Source organism: Vombatus ursinus, unplaced genomic scaffold (assembly GCF_900497805.2).
Source record: "Vombatus ursinus unplaced genomic scaffold, bare-nosed wombat genome assembly UNPS02009835.1, whole genome shotgun sequence".
NCBI classification, from domain to species: Eukaryota; Metazoa; Chordata; class Mammalia; order Diprotodontia; family Vombatidae; genus Vombatus; species Vombatus ursinus.
Genome location: NW_020949613.1, coordinates 9,655,576 through 9,673,353, shown reverse-complemented (window position 1 = coordinate 9,673,353; position 17,778 = coordinate 9,655,576).

The window sequence follows — 17,778 nt, the reverse complement described above, 5'->3', positions numbered from 1 at the left end:
TTTTTAATGACACACAACTGTTTCTTTGTGAATATTTCTTCCTTTTCTAGATTTCCTTTACTGACCAAAAAATGAAGAAACATGGAAAGTCTTGTACGAACTCTTGCACAGTAACATATGTAGAACCAAGAGAATCATTTCAACAATAGGACAATCAACATGAAAAGGAAGTTGCAATGATCTGTCACCAAGACTGGAGAAGAAATGATGAACATCTTCCTCCTATCAAAAGAGAGTTGAGAGTCTACAGACATGGGATGTAGCATAGGCTGTTAGACAAAGGTCAATGTGTCAGTGTGATTTTCTTTATTATGAGGAGGGATAAACTAGGTTTTAAAAATTTTATTATATATTAATTATATGTTATATAATTAATTATATTATTATAATATAAATTATATAAAGACATCTAGTAATATAATAATGATATGCTAATATATATAATTAGTTTTCTTTGCTACAAGGAGAAGTAAGGAAAACACTGTGTCATATAAACAAAACTAACCAAAAAAATTAACAAAAAAAACTGAGGCCCAAAGACTTGCCTAAAATCACAATGAATTAGTGAAAAAATTGAGAGTAATTTCAAATTCAAGTGACATGTCCTTCTGAATGAATTGGGTTCAGGCACTACCCATATTCAAGCCCTCATTAAGTCTTTTCTAGAGTATTTCAATGGCTTCCCAATTGGTCTCAAAAATGATACCCCATCTCCTGGAACAGAGCTGTTGTGAGGCATTTAACACAGTTCCTGGAACAAAGTTGGTGCTTAATATTTTGCCCACTTTCCTTCCTGTCTCTAGTCTCTCACCTTTCTATTTTGTCCTCTACAGTTTCCAAATTGAATTCCTAAATTCTAACTATGTCCTTCCTCCTTTTGGGTTGCTTGAATCCTATTATCCTAGGACAAAGTACAAACTATGTTTGTTTGACAGCTAAAGCTGGTTGTAATCTAGCTCCAACTTTTGTTTCCACACTACTTTCAAATTACTTCTCCCACCAACTCTACACTCCAGCTAAATTGGCTATTTGCTGTTATTCATACACATTCTTCCTCCCATTTCTGAATCTTTGCACATCACAAAGCCCTCCCCCCACCTAGAATGCTTTCCCTTATCTCTTATAATTCCTAGCTCCTTAAGGAGGAGCTCAAGTGATGTCTTCTTACACAGTGGCTTTCTTAATCTCCCAGGTTTTTTTTTCTCCAGTATTCATCCCCACCCCACCAAAATTATGTTGTATTTACTTATCTGTGAACATGATATATTCCACTGCTCCCACCCCCAGTAGAATGTAAGCTACTTGAAATCAGGAACTATTTCATTTGTGTCTTTGTATCTCCATTGCCTAATACAGTGTTGGGCACATATTAAGTTCTTAATGTATGTAGAATTGAATTGAAAAGAACTTCCCTATAATGCTAGACCCTTACAGCATGGTTTTAGTGTAAAGAAAGATTCACCTTGAATGGAGTCTAAAGGTATTTATTAATGTAAGAGATAATCACATCATACTTGCACTGTTTTGCATACATCATGATACTGCAACTTGGATTCTGGGGATAATGTATTGGTACAGTTGTATTGTATTTGACATTCCCTCTGCCTCCCCTCAAAAGGACAAAAAAGGTTGAATGTCAGTGAAATTATTTTTCTCTATTTGACACATGTTTGAGTGTGTTACTGAAGGAAAATGGGAAAGCAGTTTTAGTAGGCTGACAGCTGGATCATTCTTTGAAAGTATTGAGAATTAGAGGCTGTAGATGATGGGAATTTGAGAGGAATAGCAATTACCACGAGACCTGAATGCTGCTTTTGAAATTTATTCTTGTTACATGAGAGTTTGTGCCCTGAAAATTACACATATCTCTGTAATCCCCAAGGGTGTCTCATAATGTATTCCTGGCCCATATTTGCATGAGATCAGAGAACTCAAGTTGCTAGTAGGAGAGGAAAACCTTAAGTGTAATGGATTAAATAATTAAAATAATTATGGGCCTGCACTTATGTCTGCATAGAAAGATTGTTAGAGATTAGCTATACCCTAGGTAGATGTCAGACTCTGTTACTAGGTAGTCTTGATTTTTTGATGATATAATGATGATGATCTTCATTGTCTCCAAAGTATCCCTAATTAAGCTATGCTATTTGGAAACATTTTTAAAAGCAGATGACTTATCCAAATTTGGATTTATTGCATTGCATACTGAGATAGATAAAAAATTCTCTTTTTAATTCTTTTCTTCAATCTTAAACTCCTTCTGGTCGACTTTAAAATATCAATCACTTACCCTGAGATTTCCTGCAGGCAGGAGTGAATGCAAAATTCAAGGCTCCCAGGCAAGGAAGATGAAGGACATTGGGAAACTCAGTTTTATCCTCACTGTGTTACCTGTGGGAAAATACCAATTTCTTTAGCCAGTTTTTGCTTGATTGAGCTCTTTCCTTGGGGAATGGTAGGCAATGGTGCTTGTCAGTTTTTAGGTTGAGTTCAGTGTGGAGGCAGGGCACAGGTCTAGATGATGTCTTGAGGCCTCAGCCTCACATTTCAGAGTAAAATAGGGAGGAAAAAAGTGAACTCATTCTTACAAGTGATGAGAGAGAAACAAGTTGAGTGGTCTTGCCTACCAATGCAAATTCCCTGAGGCATGAGGGAAGTGTTATTTGGCTCCATCTTAAATATAGCAGACTTTGAGTCAAGGAAAATTTTTAAAAAGGTAGCTATAGAATTGGGAATATAAATTTTTTAAAGATTTGGGATACTGAGGTTATTGATATTTGTCTGCTCTTGTAGCAAGGTGAAAAACAATGTAATCTTAATCAAATAATTAATCAACAGACATTTATCAAGTACTTATACTTATGTGGGCTGGGGACATAAAAACAGAGAAAAAGTCCTTGTTCTCAATGAGTTTACATTCCAGTGGTAGAGACAACAGGTATACTGAAAAGGGAATATACAAAATACAGATTAAATGGAAAGTAATCTTACAGAGAAAGGTTGGTGGAGGGGGTAAGGGTACTGGTACCTGCCAGGGCCTCCTGTAGCTTTCAAGATGAGTATTGAAGGAATCTAGAGATTCCTAGAGGTAGAGTTGAAAAGGAAGAACATTTTTAGGTATAGAAGACTGTCAGAGAAAAGGCAAGGGAGATTGGGAGATGGAGCATTGTATGTGAGGAACAATTAGCAGGTCAGTATGGCTAGACTATAAATTTGTGAATAGGAGGAATGTGAAAGAAAATTGGGAAAACAGGAAGGGTCCTGTTTATAAATGGCTTTGATGTCAAATAGAGGCATTTGCATTTGATCCAGGAGTTAATAGGGAGTCATTGGAGTTTACTGAGGAAGTCAGGGAGGGAGTGAAACTGTCATACCTATGCTTTAGGAAAATCCCTTTGGTCACTATGTGGAAGATGGATTGGAGTGGGGAGAGACTTTTGGCAGTGAGAGCAATCATTAGGTTATTGCATTAGTGATCTAGACCTGAACTAAGGAAATGGCTATGTGAGTAGAGAGAAAGGGACACATAGGACAGATGGCGTGGAAAAATAAATAAGATCTGGCAACTGATTAGATATATGGGGAGGGCGGGAGTGAAGAGTTGAGGATGATATCAGTGATGGGAGTACTATACACACACACACACACACACACACACACACATAGAGAGTTAGAGGGACAGTGAGAAAATGAGAAAGACTGTGTGAGAGAGAGAGAGAGAGAGAGAGAGAGAGAGACTGAAGAACACATTAATGACAGGGATGAGGCATCTGACTTAGAGTCTAAAATAATGGGACCAACTTTGTCACCCTTTTTCTCCCCCACCCCAAAAGATATATGTAGGAAAAGTAGTGTGGTAAGAGAACAAGCTTTGAAGTCAGGAAGTCCTGGTTCAAGTCCCACCTCTGTCACATAGTGGCTGTGTGTTGATAGGCAAGTCATTTAACCTAAAAGTGTCCTAGGTAATTTTGTAAGACTCTAAGTTTAAGAGTAGGTATGGATCTGCATTGATAGAAGGAATTGCCTCACCAGGAGTTCCCTACGGAAATGGAATCATAGATATGGTTCAAAAAAAATGTGAATGGCCAGGAGAAACATCTTTTGCTATTAAATGTGACAAGAAGTTCCTCCCAATGTGTATATTCCCTAGAAAACTGGGTTGGTCTAATAGATAGATATTCTGGTGAGGATATTACCCTGAAAACCAACTCACTGTAAGATGGGAAAACAAACATTAACAAAAACTTTTTTTTCCTATAGGGAGAACTTTAGTTTATGTCAGAAAGAAAGGTCCTCCTGTATAGAAAAGTTTGAGAGGAACTGAGAGCAACTCAGAGATCTCTAGATTCCCTGAAGGAAAAGCCAGTCACTGGTAGAATTATTTTCCACTTTAAATTCTGTAGAGGAATTTTTTTTTTGCTTGCTTGGACACATGTCTATTTCTGGTCTGGTAATACATTCCATCCTTTAAAGATGTGCCCTCATCCTCCTCGCTACTCCAATACCCCAAATGCAGATACATCTTTTTCAAGTGGGAGAACTAATTTTCAGGACCAGTGATAATAAGAAGGTGGTTTTTGCTTCAGAAAAGTGAGGTGAACTATGGCAACTCCATATATAACAACAGAAGATGAATCTGGGACACTTGCCCAGAGGCATGAATGACGTATGTCATAAGCTATCTGTAAAAAAAAAAAAAGAAATAAAAAAAATTCCTAGGCTGAATTTAAAGATGCAGACAGTTTAAATGACATTATCAACCTTTACTTTTCAGGTTATATTTGTTATTTTTTTTGTAAGTGAATTTATGACACAAAGGAAAACTGTCTCCTGTACAGTATAAATGAATAAGTAAACACATTTGTCTGTAATAAAGAAAATCATTCCCTCTCGTTTAATCTCATTCACAATGATAATAAAAAGGCAAGTATTTTTGAGTTCCTTAACATGAATGGAAATGTGTGAATAATGTTTTCTCCCAATACTCAGCTCTTAGTTCCCTTAGGTAATGCATTTATATTCAGTAAAATAGATGTCTTCAGTAGCCTTAGTAATCAGTTTACCTCTCAAAAAAAACAAAACAAAACAAAACAAAACAAAAACACTAAGCAAACTGCTGTATTTTCCCCTAGTGCTCTAGTGTTACTTATAATTTCCATTACTTCATGCTTGCTTCATAATGATGAAGAATATGGTTCAGCTATACTCTTCATTTCTGTCTCTTGGAATCCATGGGTTACTTCAAGATTCAGCTGGAAGGCCATCTTTTTTGGGGGGAAGATTTTGCTGGTCCTCTCAGTTGCTAATATCTCTCTCAAAAATGATTTGTATTTATTTTGTATAAAAAATTAAATAACAAACCTGTGTTCAAGCCCTGCTTCTGATAAATAATGACTAACTCTGTTCCTGATTTTATGGACTTCAAAACTGTGTCTCAGTTGCTATCTCATCTTGGAACATACCTCAGTGCCTGGGGCCTCATCACTTTGGAATACCTGGAATATCTGGGTGAGATATCCTTTGCCATACTGGCACCCTTCCTCCATTATTGTGTTCCTTCTGAAGCTTCCATTTTGTGGATAGACCCAAGCCTACCAGATTTTGTTCCCCTCTCAGGTCTCCTATTGAGTTCCCAGACTTCAAAACCATGTCTCAGCTATTGTTCCCTCGGCACATGGGACTTCCTCAACTTGGAACATCTAGTTATCTCTGTGGCCTTCTCACCTTGTAATAACCTTCAGTTAGGTCAACTCTTTTCTCTAATTGTTAAGTTCCTTCTGAGGCCACCATTTTTTTTTTTTTGTGGGGAGCCTAGGCTAGTGATGCTTCATTTCCTACCTATTTGTGTTTCTGACTCTTCAGACTTCACCGTAATGCCCCATGTGACTAACTTCTCTCACGTCCTTTCTTAATTCTGCTTTATATGTTGCCTTCTTTGATTAGATTATATGCTCTTTGAGGGCAGGGACTGGCCTTTTAAAATTTTTTGCTTGTATTTTTATCACCAGCACTTAATACAGTGCTTGGTACATAGTAAGCACTTAAAAATCCTTCCTTCCTTCCTGCCTTCTTTCTTGTTTGCCTCTGTATTGGCTGTGTGTTTGGGCAGTCACTTTAAGCAATCAATATTCCAAGTAGTCTCCAAAATTCTTGGTGAAAATGGCTGTTTCCATTGGGGGAGGTATTTTCCTCTTCAAGAACTCCTTATACCACTGAAATAATAGACCTAATCCATCCTCCCTCATTCATATTTTGAATATGCTCATATGTTGCCTCATTGTAGAATGGAAGTTGCTTTCATTTTTGTTTTTGTATTTTCAGTGACTAGTACAGTGCCTGCTTCATAGAAAGTAGTTATGAAATACATTTCTCAGAGGTACACCCTTATCAAAATCACTTATTTCTGTTAATATGTAAAAGCAAAATTCATAATTCAGATAACCTCTGCAAACATAATTAGATCCCTGTTTCAACTGTGTCTTAAGGGACAAGGAACACAACCTAATCTCTCTATGAGGTAACTTGTATTTGGACTACTGTATTGCTAGTGTGTGTCATAAAATGTTACCATAGTATCTCACAGTTTACTACAGTGGAAAGCCTTCTGGCTTGAATTAGAGGATGGGGGCTAAAATATTGGTTCTGTCACTCACCAACTATGTGAGCTTGGACATGTTACTTCACTTCTATTGCCTCAGTTTCCTAATCTGTAAAATGAAGGACTTGGATTATAACATTGCTTAGATCCCTTTTAGTTTTTAATTTCTTATCTCAGGTCAAATTTCCAGCTACAGTGAACAGTAGCTAAAATAATAATGATGTGAGTCAAATAGTCACAAAATAATGATTAATGCTTGATGTTGTTTTATATTTGATGTCACTAGGTAACTCAGTGGTTAGACTGCTGGACCTGGAGTAAGGAGACCTGAGTTCAAATCTCATCTCAGACATTTACTAGTTGTGCTACCAAAGCAAATCACTTGATTTCTGTCTCAGTTTCATCATCTGTAAAATGGGGATAATAATAGCACTTACTTCATTGGATTCTTGTGAAGATAAAATTAGAATGTTTGTAAAGTGCCTTGCAAACCTTAAAGCATTATGTAAATGTTATTGTTGTTGTAACCTGAGTCCAAAAGCACATTGGTATAGGACTCCCTACTCATTAGTAGAATGCTATGCCTTATTCCTGTGTAGGGAGCATGGTGGAGTTGGGGAGAACAAAAGTGGAGATTTCTTTAGTCTTCAGTCTTTTTTTTATTCTTCTTCTAGCTCAAGAATCTTTTCTGATTTTGCAGTTGCTTTGGGTGCTTCTGGCTTCCAACTTTGAGAGAGAAGATGGAATATACCCATCTCACTTCAGGTTGCTGAAGGATAAGATTTTGGGAAGATATGAGAAGAGCTGATAGTCTCCATCATGTGCCTATGTGCCTATCCCTGGCTTGCTACACTAGAGACCTGGGAACTTCCCCTTGGGTGAGATCTGGGACTCTCTCTATTGGGTGAGCTGAGTTATCTTGCTCCCAAAAAGTGGGCTCCTTCACTCTGTATTATCTGGTATATGTTCTCCTATGTATACCATCTCTGATTTCCTGTTTTGCTATTAGATTGCATAAAAGGGCTTATTTAATAATTTCTATGTGTGTTCATTGTGAAATTGATATTTGGAGGGAATGGAGTCAAGCCTTGGTTATAAAGCTTGGGGTTTTGCTTCCCCTCCCCAAATGGACAGCAACCAGAAGTTAGTTCGAACCTGAAAACCTTATGCCCTAAACTAATAATATCTAAGTACACACATAGATATAATTCTTGTCCAATACCCTCTCTCTGTGAGGAGAATGGAGTGGTGGCCTCTGACCCCTGTTTTCCTGCTTTCCCTCTTGGAAGGGATAAAAGTCTCCCCCAAAGAAGGGTGAGAGAAGACAAAGGTAGAGATGTCTATTCTACTTCTCTTCAAGTCATACAACGAGACTGTCATGTCACATACTTGGGGGAGGAACTGCCCTCACTATATCTTCCTCTTCTTCTCTTCCTCCTCTTTCTCCTCCTCCTCCCCCTCCTTCTTCATTATCATCATCATCTGCAAGAAATAGATGACCAGGGAGAACTGGCTTTTTTCTGTTTATTTGGATGAAGTCATTAATTAGCACTGTTTCCTCCTAAGACTAGGTTTCTTTAAAAGTAGATTGAATTAATTTCTTAATTTTTCTGTGTATTTTCATAGTACCATGGTCAAATATCCTTAGTGAAGATAGCTCCTATTTATTTGGAATGCTCAGGGAGTAAGGTATCTTAGTTATTTGAATTTTCTAGTTAACAAAGTTACTGGACATTAATGACCAGTTTTCAAAAAATTGAATAGTTGTAAGGTAGTGTTGCATATATCACAGAGAACTTGCCTTAAGGTCAAGAAGAGTTAGAAGGCAGCTAGGTAGTTCAGTTGATAGAGCACTGCTTCTGGAGTCAGGAAGATTTAAGTTCAAATCCAGCCTCAGGTATTTACTAGCTATATGACCTTGGGCAAATTATCTAACCTCTGTTTGCCTTAATCCACTGGAGAAGGAAATGGCAAACCACTCCAGTATCTTTGCCAAGGAAAATCCCATACATAGCACTGATGTGCTATGGTCCATGGGGTCATGAAGAGTTGGACATGACTGAATAACAATAACAGAACAGGAACAATTGCATTCAAGTCCTACTCTGAGTCTCACTTTCCTAATCAAGATATTTATTAAACCTCTTTGAGTCTCACTTTCCTAGTCTGCAAAATGGAAATATTAACCATGTATATCACAGAAATGTTGAGAGGATATACATATGTATATATATATATACATATATATATATTTATATTTATAGCTTTGCCAATTTCAATGCACTATATAAATGTGAGCTATTGTATTATTTAGAGCTACAAAGAAACTTATCTCTAAATGTTTCATTTTTACAGATGAAGAAGCTGACACTCAGAGAGAAATGACTTACCCAGGCTCTTGGAGGACTAAAGGGATGGTCTTACTAAAGGTATGAATCCAGGTCTTTTGACTCCAAATCCAGTGCTCTTTACATCAAGGCACAAGTCACTTTTTTGGATGTACTCAAGCCAGCTTTAACCATTGGGAGAGTTGATTGTTAAATTTTCAATGTAAACATTTATACTTTCAAAATCAGCAAGTGATTTTACAAATTGAGGCATGATTTCTTGTTTTGTTGGTTGTTTGATCTAAGAAAGTGATGGAGCAAATGTTAATAATGCAGATTAAACTTAAAAGTGTGATTTGTGTAGGTTTTTTTTTTGATAGCAGATTGTTAACCATTTATCAGCCCCCACTTTTTCTTAATTAACCTTTCTGGTCCTCAGTTTATTCTTCTTTAAAATAAGTTGGACTGCATGAGCTCCTTCTCACTCACTATAATCCTTTGATTCCATCATCTGTCTTTGATGAGTCAGAAGGTACTTCAGAATTTGGTAGGTATACAGGGATATAATTATGAAAATTTCATGGTTATTTCAGAAAACAATTCTGATTGTTTGGGCTTTCTGATTGCTTGGATTCTAGCTAGATGAGAGTTTAAAAGTCATGGGAAGATTTGTTTATACAGTAAAGATTTTCTTCTTAATACATGTTCCCTTTTTTTCCTTTTCCTCTTTATCACAGAGTTAGTCTCATGTTATAAACCTGTCCCAAGTTTTACTAAGCTATAAAAATCTTTGCACACCTATACCAGAACCACAAAACCATCCGCGGATTTATCAGATTGACTAATCTATAACCTTGTAGTTTATTGTACAATAAAGAGGCATCAGGGAAAGCTTTATTCTTACATTCCTCAGGATGATTCTTGCATTTTCCCTTTAAAGAGTCTAGTATGGTGTCCTAAATCCTGTCTGTAGGTTCCTGTAAATGTTAATCAGTGACTAGTAAATGGAAATTAATTAAATAAAGCATGCCAAAACTCAAAATTTATCAAATTCAATTGGCAGTTTCTGTTTCAACATTAAAACTTGGGTCAGTGGTCTGGTATAAGTAGCAATTTTAATTCACTTATATGTAGGAAATAGTTCTATTTCTGCAGATTAGTCTGATCTCTAAGATCGAACTCTGGAAATATTTTGACCAAAGGTTTTTTTTAATAGCTATTTTACAGGTTTTATAACTTTAAAATAAGTTTTTTTATCCATTAAACTAACATTTTAATAAATAAAGCTCTAATAGGCAGAGTGGAGTAGTGGATGGAGCGCTGGCATTAGAGTGAGGAAGACCTAGGTTCAAATTCTACCTCAAACACTTATTAGACTTTGAACAAGTCATTTAACTAATCTGAGACTCAGTTTCCTCATCTGTAAAAGGGAGGTTGACACAGTGACTGTTAAAACTCTGACTTTGATCCCATAGTAAAAATCATATAGTACAAAAGGCTTCATATTTTTTTAATGTGCTAGAATGCCTAAAGATCACTGGAGAGGCAGCTGTGATGTGGTGGATAGAAAGCCATCCTCATAGTTAGGAAAACCTGGGGATTCTGACACTTAATGATAGTGTGATCCTAAGTAAATCATTTTCCATCTCAATTAGCTCTAAGAGTTCATTCTTTAACACTATACATTGTAGAACAGACCTGATTCCCTCAGCTACTATTGCCTTCTTCCCTGAGATTGTTGTTCAGTTCTTTCAGTCTTGCCCGACTCTTCCTCACCCCATTTGGGATTTTCTTGGCAAAGATACTGGAGTGGCTTGTCATTTACTTCTCCATCTCATTTTATATAGTAGGAAATTGAGGCAAATAGGAGTAAGTGACTTGCCGGGTTAACACAGATAGTAAGTATCTGAGGTCATATTTGAACTCAGGAAATGAGTTTTCCTGACTCCAGGCCCAGCACTCTATCCAATATGACACCATGCTTTCTATCTACTCTAATGTATATACTTTACCTACTTATTTACATATTGTCTTTCACATTAAAATGTGAGTTCCTTGAGGGCAGGGAGTACTTTTACCTTCCTTTGTAGCTCTAGGCTAAGCACAAGGTTTTGGACATAGGAGCTCAATAAAAGCTTTTTGGTTGTTCCCTTGACCTGCGTTGCCAGAAGGGGTTTCCTCCAGGACAGTTCCCTAAATCTGTGAAATCCCAGGCCAGACATTTCTTTGTGTTCATGTTCCCACATTCCCTAGTGCTTGTTCTAGTCCCACTGTAAATTATTAACAAATGCTTTTTCTTCCATTCATTAATTTAAAACAAACATACAAAGAAAAAAAAAACAACAAAGCCCTTGAAGCCACATTCCATGATGTACACTTGACTTTGAAAAAATGCTGTTAATGTCAAATTTTGATTTTCTTTTCTACTTATTCTGACAGGTTGTATGAGATCGTTTCTTTTTTTTTTTTTTAACATGTCTCTGTTTTAGCTATGAATTAGAAAATTTCAAGAGCTAACATATGTGTATGGTAAAATCACATTAAGTACCATATTGTGCTTTTGAAAATCTTTAAATTGTGAGCTCTGAACTAAGTGGGAAAAGTATAAAAATTAGAAATGTGCATAGAGTTATGCCTTTATTTCCAGAAAATATTTTCCTTTGGAGAGTGATAATGTAGATGGAATGCAAATAGCTGTGCACCTAAAAATTAGAAGACCTGCAATGGTTATTTTCCTTATCCTAGTTAAAATACTGGAAGCCAAAAAAATACAATAGTACTTTCAGTTTTAGACATATAAAATGTTTCTGTTCTGTAGTTGTAGGTGAGATATAATAGAAAAAGCACTAAACCTGTAGTTAGAAGACCTGGGTTTGAGTCTGGGCTTTGAGCTTTACTACCTTGGGCAATTTAGTTAGCCTCTCTGATCCTTAGCTTCTTCATCTATAAAATAAGTATAATGGTATTTGCACTACACATCACATAAGGGCTATTCTGGGTTGGATTTGACTCAGGCAAGTGACTTGGTAGTATAGGTTCACTATCAGAACAAAATGAGGCACTCATAGGTCAGTCAACAGTTAACAAAAAGCGATTTACTTACCCATGGCAAAAGAATGAAACCCAACAAGGTTAGGCATTGATCTAGCTTAATGATGCTCTCTTGATTGAACTGCACTTCATGCTCCACCACTCAAACATGAGAAGGCAAGTCTGGAGCTCCTTGCACTTACTTTGTACTCAGGTGACGAGAAAGTGATGATAACCCTCCAAACCTTTAGTTCTCTGAACCAATCAAGTCTGAAGGATGTTCTCTATACCTAATAGGGAAAAACTAGATTAGCTTGAGTGGGGGAAGAGGTTAGGATATTGCTCTGACCATAGGGGCATTATGAAGAAAAATCTAAATTGTCAATAAGCATATAAATGTGCTTTATAAGGGCAAGGACTATTTTTTTTTTCTTTCTTTATATCCCTAACACATTGCACGATGTCTGGAACATAGGAATTTGATTAATTGATTGAGTGATTGTTGCTTTCTTGCTTGTGTTAGTCAAGCAGGATACTTGGAACTATGGAAAGGAAGGCCTAAATCCCCTATTCCTTACATTTTAATATTTCTATACTTCAAGGAACTGTGATTTCATTTGTGGGTAAAGCTAGGTGATCAGAAACATGATAATACCCTCAATAGAAATAGAGAAGTTAGGATGAAAGGCAGATTTGGGTTAAAATATAATATACTCTGTTTCGGACATGTTGGATATGAAACACCTAAGGCTATCCAGTTAGAAATGTTCAAAAGACAGTTTGTGATGAAGGAACAGTAAGGGAATAAGCATTTATATAGTGTCTACTATATACCAGGCCCTGAGCTAAGTGCTATTTTACAAATATCTCATTTGATCCTCACAATAACCCTATGAGGTAAGTACTATTATTATCTTCATTTTACAGTTGAGGAAACTGAGGCAGAGGTGAAGTGATTTTTCTCAGGATCATATAACTAGTAAGTATCTGAGGCTGGATTTGAACTTAGGTCTTTCTGATTCCAATACCACTGCTCTATCTACTGCACCACCAGCTGCCTGAAAAGGAATGATACAAAAATAATTTTCTTCCTCCTATGCAGGCATGTACACTAGGTGTCTGTCCCTTTGCCCTTTTCTCTTTTCTTTCCATACTCTCATCAGTTCCTGTGGAATTCCATTATTTTCTATATGAAGATAATTCCAAGATGTATTTATCCAGCTCTCATCTCCCTCTTGTGTTCAGGTCTTTCAACACCAACTACTTGCTGGACATATCTACCTACTTACCCCAAAGGAATCTCAAAGACTATATGCCTAAAGCAAAACTTGTTATCCGGATCTGAAAGACATCCCTGAGCCTACCTTAGCTATTTCTGTAAAAGATGCCACCATCCTTCCAGCCACCTATATCTGCAATCTCAAATTCCTCTTTGACCTTTTGCTTTCCATTATTCCAATATTTAATCAGTTCATAAACCTTATCATTTCTATGGTTGCAATATCTCTTGCACTTCTGATAAACTTGCTGTTCCCATTACACATTATCCCATATCCCACCCCTATACTTTTGCACAAGGCTGGAATCCCATACCTGGACTGTTCTCTTTCTTTACCTCTTTCTCTTGAAATTCCTAGCTCTCTTCATGGCTTATCCTAAATACCAGTTCCTGTTTAAAAGTTTTTCTTCACTGCTCCCTCACTCTTTCCTCCTACCCTTCTAAATTTTTATTGAGAATTTCCTTTGTGCTTTTTTATTTATCTATCTTTGACATGTTGTTTCTAGCCAATAGAATTTAAGTTCATTGAAGTCATTGATTATTCTGTTTTTGCCTATGTATCTCTAGCATAGCAGAGTGTTTGCCTGAGTGCAGATTGAATTGTTTTGAAATGCAGAATTGTGTGTGGATTATTTCCAAAAGAATGTAACTCAACGCTCTACTCCTTTGAGAATAGGAACTAAAACTCTTTAGTATTGTGTCATGACACACAGATGACCCTGAGTTCTAAAAGTCAAGTCCAATGCCTGGTAGGTTCCAAGAGAGAAAGGCTTCAAAGACAGTCCTGAGAATTGTAGATATGTTAGTTCTTCAAAGACCAACCTAACTAAGTAAAGACAGACTCATTCATAGGTTAGCTGCAGGGTGATGAACTTTTCTTCCACACCAAGTCTTAAAAGGACTTTTTGTTGTTCAGTCATTTCAATCATCTCTGACTCTTCGTGACCCGTTTGGGGTTTTCTTGGCAAAGATACTGGAGTGGTTTACCATTTCCTTCTCCAGCTCATTTTACAGATGAGGAAACTGAGGCAAATAGGGTTAAGTGACTTGACACACAGCTAGGATCATATAGCTAGGAAGTGTCTGAGGCCAGATGTGAAATCCTGTCTTCCTGACTCTAAGGACAGCAGTCTATCCACTGCACCACCTAACTGCCTTTAAAGACCTTTATTAAATCCCTTTTCCTCCACTCACAGGGCTAAAACTCCTAGTTCAAATCTTCATCACTTCTTACTTTGATCATTTTGATAGCCTCCTAATTAATTTTCCTATATCTAATGTCTCCATTCTCCAATCCATCCTTTGTGAAGATGCCAAATTCATATGTTCAAAGCACAGGCTTGACCATTCTTTTCCCTGTTCAAGAGATTCCAGAGACTGTCTATTACTGCTGAGAAAAAAATGACAGACTCCTTCCTTTGACATTTAAAACCATTCATGATCTGACTCTAGCCTACCTTTCTGCACTTGATATATATTATTTCTCTTTGCCCACTTTCTTGTCTTAATGACCATCTTTAATGCATGTGATTCGATCTCTTCTATCTCTCTCCTATGTCTGGAATGCTCTCCTTTCTAACTTCTACTTTTAGAAACCCTAATCTCCTTTAAAACTTAGCACAAGGCCAACTTCCTATTTAATGTCTCTTCTTATTCCCAAAACTGATCATACCCCTACCACTCCCTTCTTACCTCTTCCCCTCCCTTACCTTGTATTAACCTCAGATAATGACTGGATGACCCTACACAAGTCACTTCTCAGTGGTCTAGGGGACTCTCTAGGACCATAAGCTTTAGGGAAGGTGATACTTGCATTGGTAAAGGGAGTTTCTAAAACATCTAGGACATCCCTGTACTTATCTAGTCTAGTCCATGTCCCTAGCACTGCATTTGCCATCCATTTGTATGCATTTATGTTATTAACCCTGAAAAAATGTAAACATTGGGAGGTGAGAAACTATTTTATTTTGTCTTTACATCTCCAGAGCCTAGCCCATTGTAGGCACATAAAAATGTTTGTTTGTTGATTAATGATCCAGCAAATGAGATTGAGAAGGAGCAGTCAGATGCAGGGGGGAACCTTGAGATATCAGTGTCACAAAAACCAGGCAGGAAGTGATAGTGAACTATGCTAAAGACTCCAGAGAAATCAAGGTTGAAGACTGAGAAAAGGCCATTAGATTTAGCAATTAAGAGATCATTGTAATGTTGGAGAGAGCAGTTTTAATTTAGTGGGGTGAGAAATCAGATTGCACACACAGGTTATGTATATTTCAGATTGGCAAAAGACTGGACATAGTAGGGCTGCTATACATATAAATGTTCTAGGTATCACAGAGGCAGGTGACATGAGTGAGAACTTTTCTTCGTCCTTACAAAACGCCATATCACAGACGTTGCTTGCTCTTATTTTCTAGTGGGAAACAGAAAAATGATATTTTTTACATATAAATCCAAGAAATTCATGCAAATAAAACTCATTTACATTCATGTGTCTAAAGGTTGATAAAACCTGATTTTTCCTCCACACCTTGATTTCCAAGGGGAGTGTAGAGAATGCATTTAACAAAGAAGGAAGAAGATGAGATTCTGGCAAGGAGACAAGGAAAACATTCAGTATGTGGCTAGATAGTCCTGGTGAACAAAGTTGTTTTCTGTGAAATTATGTTATTCGTAGAATGTGCCTACTGTCTTGATTATTTAAATATATCTTCAATTGAGTAAGTGTTTGTTGAATGATCTGTAAGAAGAATCCATTAAATTTCATAAAAGAACAGTGTTAGTGTCTCTTTCCTTCTTCATCTGACTTGGCACATGTTCTGAATTAAAATTTTCTATGTCCCCCAAACCATTCTATCTGTTGTTTTATGGCATCTTTCTGTAATGAACTTACTGATTGCTGCTTTCCTTTTGAAACTGCTTTATCTGTTTTGAATTAGATAATTCTTGAGCATTTTCCATACTACTTCAAATTGTTAGCCAAGCCTGCATATTGCCAATAGAAAGTTACATTTACACATGCCATTAAGGTGTACAGAGAGGCCTGTGAAGTGGGTAATGCAAATGTTATTATTCCTATTTTTAAATGAAGAGAGGCAGACCGAACGAAAGGTTGGTTAAAGGACACACTCATGGTCATACAGACTTTTAAGTGTCAAAGCCAGGGTTCAAAGTCAAGCCTCTTAGTCCAAGTCCAAACCTGGTCACTTGTTATATAGATCTAATTTTTTCCACAGAGGAATTAATTTTTTCTACAGAGTTAATTGTAAGCACCACTGATCATAGTCATATGGTATGCATTTTTTCATTTACATTAATATGGTTTTGAACTCTTTTTGATGCCTTTGACTTAGAGGCAGAATGTTACAGTGGAAAGAATACTGACTTAACAAACCTGGGATCAAATCCTGTCTTGGATGATTATTACTTATGTGACCTTGGGCAAATTATTTAACCTAAGCACTTAGCACAGTGCTTGACATATAGTAGGTGCTTACTAAATGCTTGTTGACTTGACTTAGCATTCCTGGGCCTCGATTTCCTCTGTTAAATGAAGGGGTTGGATTAAATGTTCTCTGAGGTCCTTTCCAAGTCTCTATTTATGATCCTATCTAACTCAGAGAGTTTTATCAACTGGCTGATTAATATTTTGGTCATGGCAAATCATGAAGATTATCTATATATGAAATTGAAAATCTTTTGGAGCTTTGAAATATTAATATAACCACCTAATAACATTTCAAAAATAGTTCATACTTATAATTAATTTACTCGACAAATATTGATTGAAGACCTACCATATATTTAGGAGTATATTTGATGCTTTGACGCATGTAAAGAGGTATGAAGGTGTGATCTAGGTCTCTCAAGGAGCATACAGTTCAGTAGTAGCAAAACAAAACATACAAATGTGGAAGCTATAGGCTATCTTCAGGATCATAGATTTACAACTAGGATAGACCTTAGATGTTGTCTAGTCCATCCTTTTACTTTTACAATTGAGGAAATTGAGGGCCAGAGTGATTTAGTTACTTGCTCAAGGTCACAGGTAGTAAGTGATAGGAGCTGGATTTGAACATAGATTCCCTTAATCTAAGTTCTTTCTTCTTTCCACTTTACAATACTTTTTTTTCCCAATTATAATCAGCCTTAGGGAGAGGGTATGGAGACCATGATGACGATGATGATGATGATGTTGATAGTGATGTTGATGACAATGATCTTGATGATAATTGCAGGGGTATAACTGCAGGTCATATCATTTAATGGAAATTGTGGTCAACTAAGAACTACAAAAACCTTGAGTGTGGGTTGGGCAAGGAGCAACTGCTAAGAGATAGGAAAAAAGGGAGATAGAATGACATCAATGACAACTTTCACCTACCTTATAATTATGTCTTTGACGTGCGTCTATCCTAGCACTGAAAGTAAGGCTTCTTTCAATTTTGCCACTTAAAAGCACACTACAGTAATGGGGTCATAGTCATAGCATGGTGCAGTGGAAAAGAGCAATGAAATTAGTTGGGGGATTTAGATTCAAATAC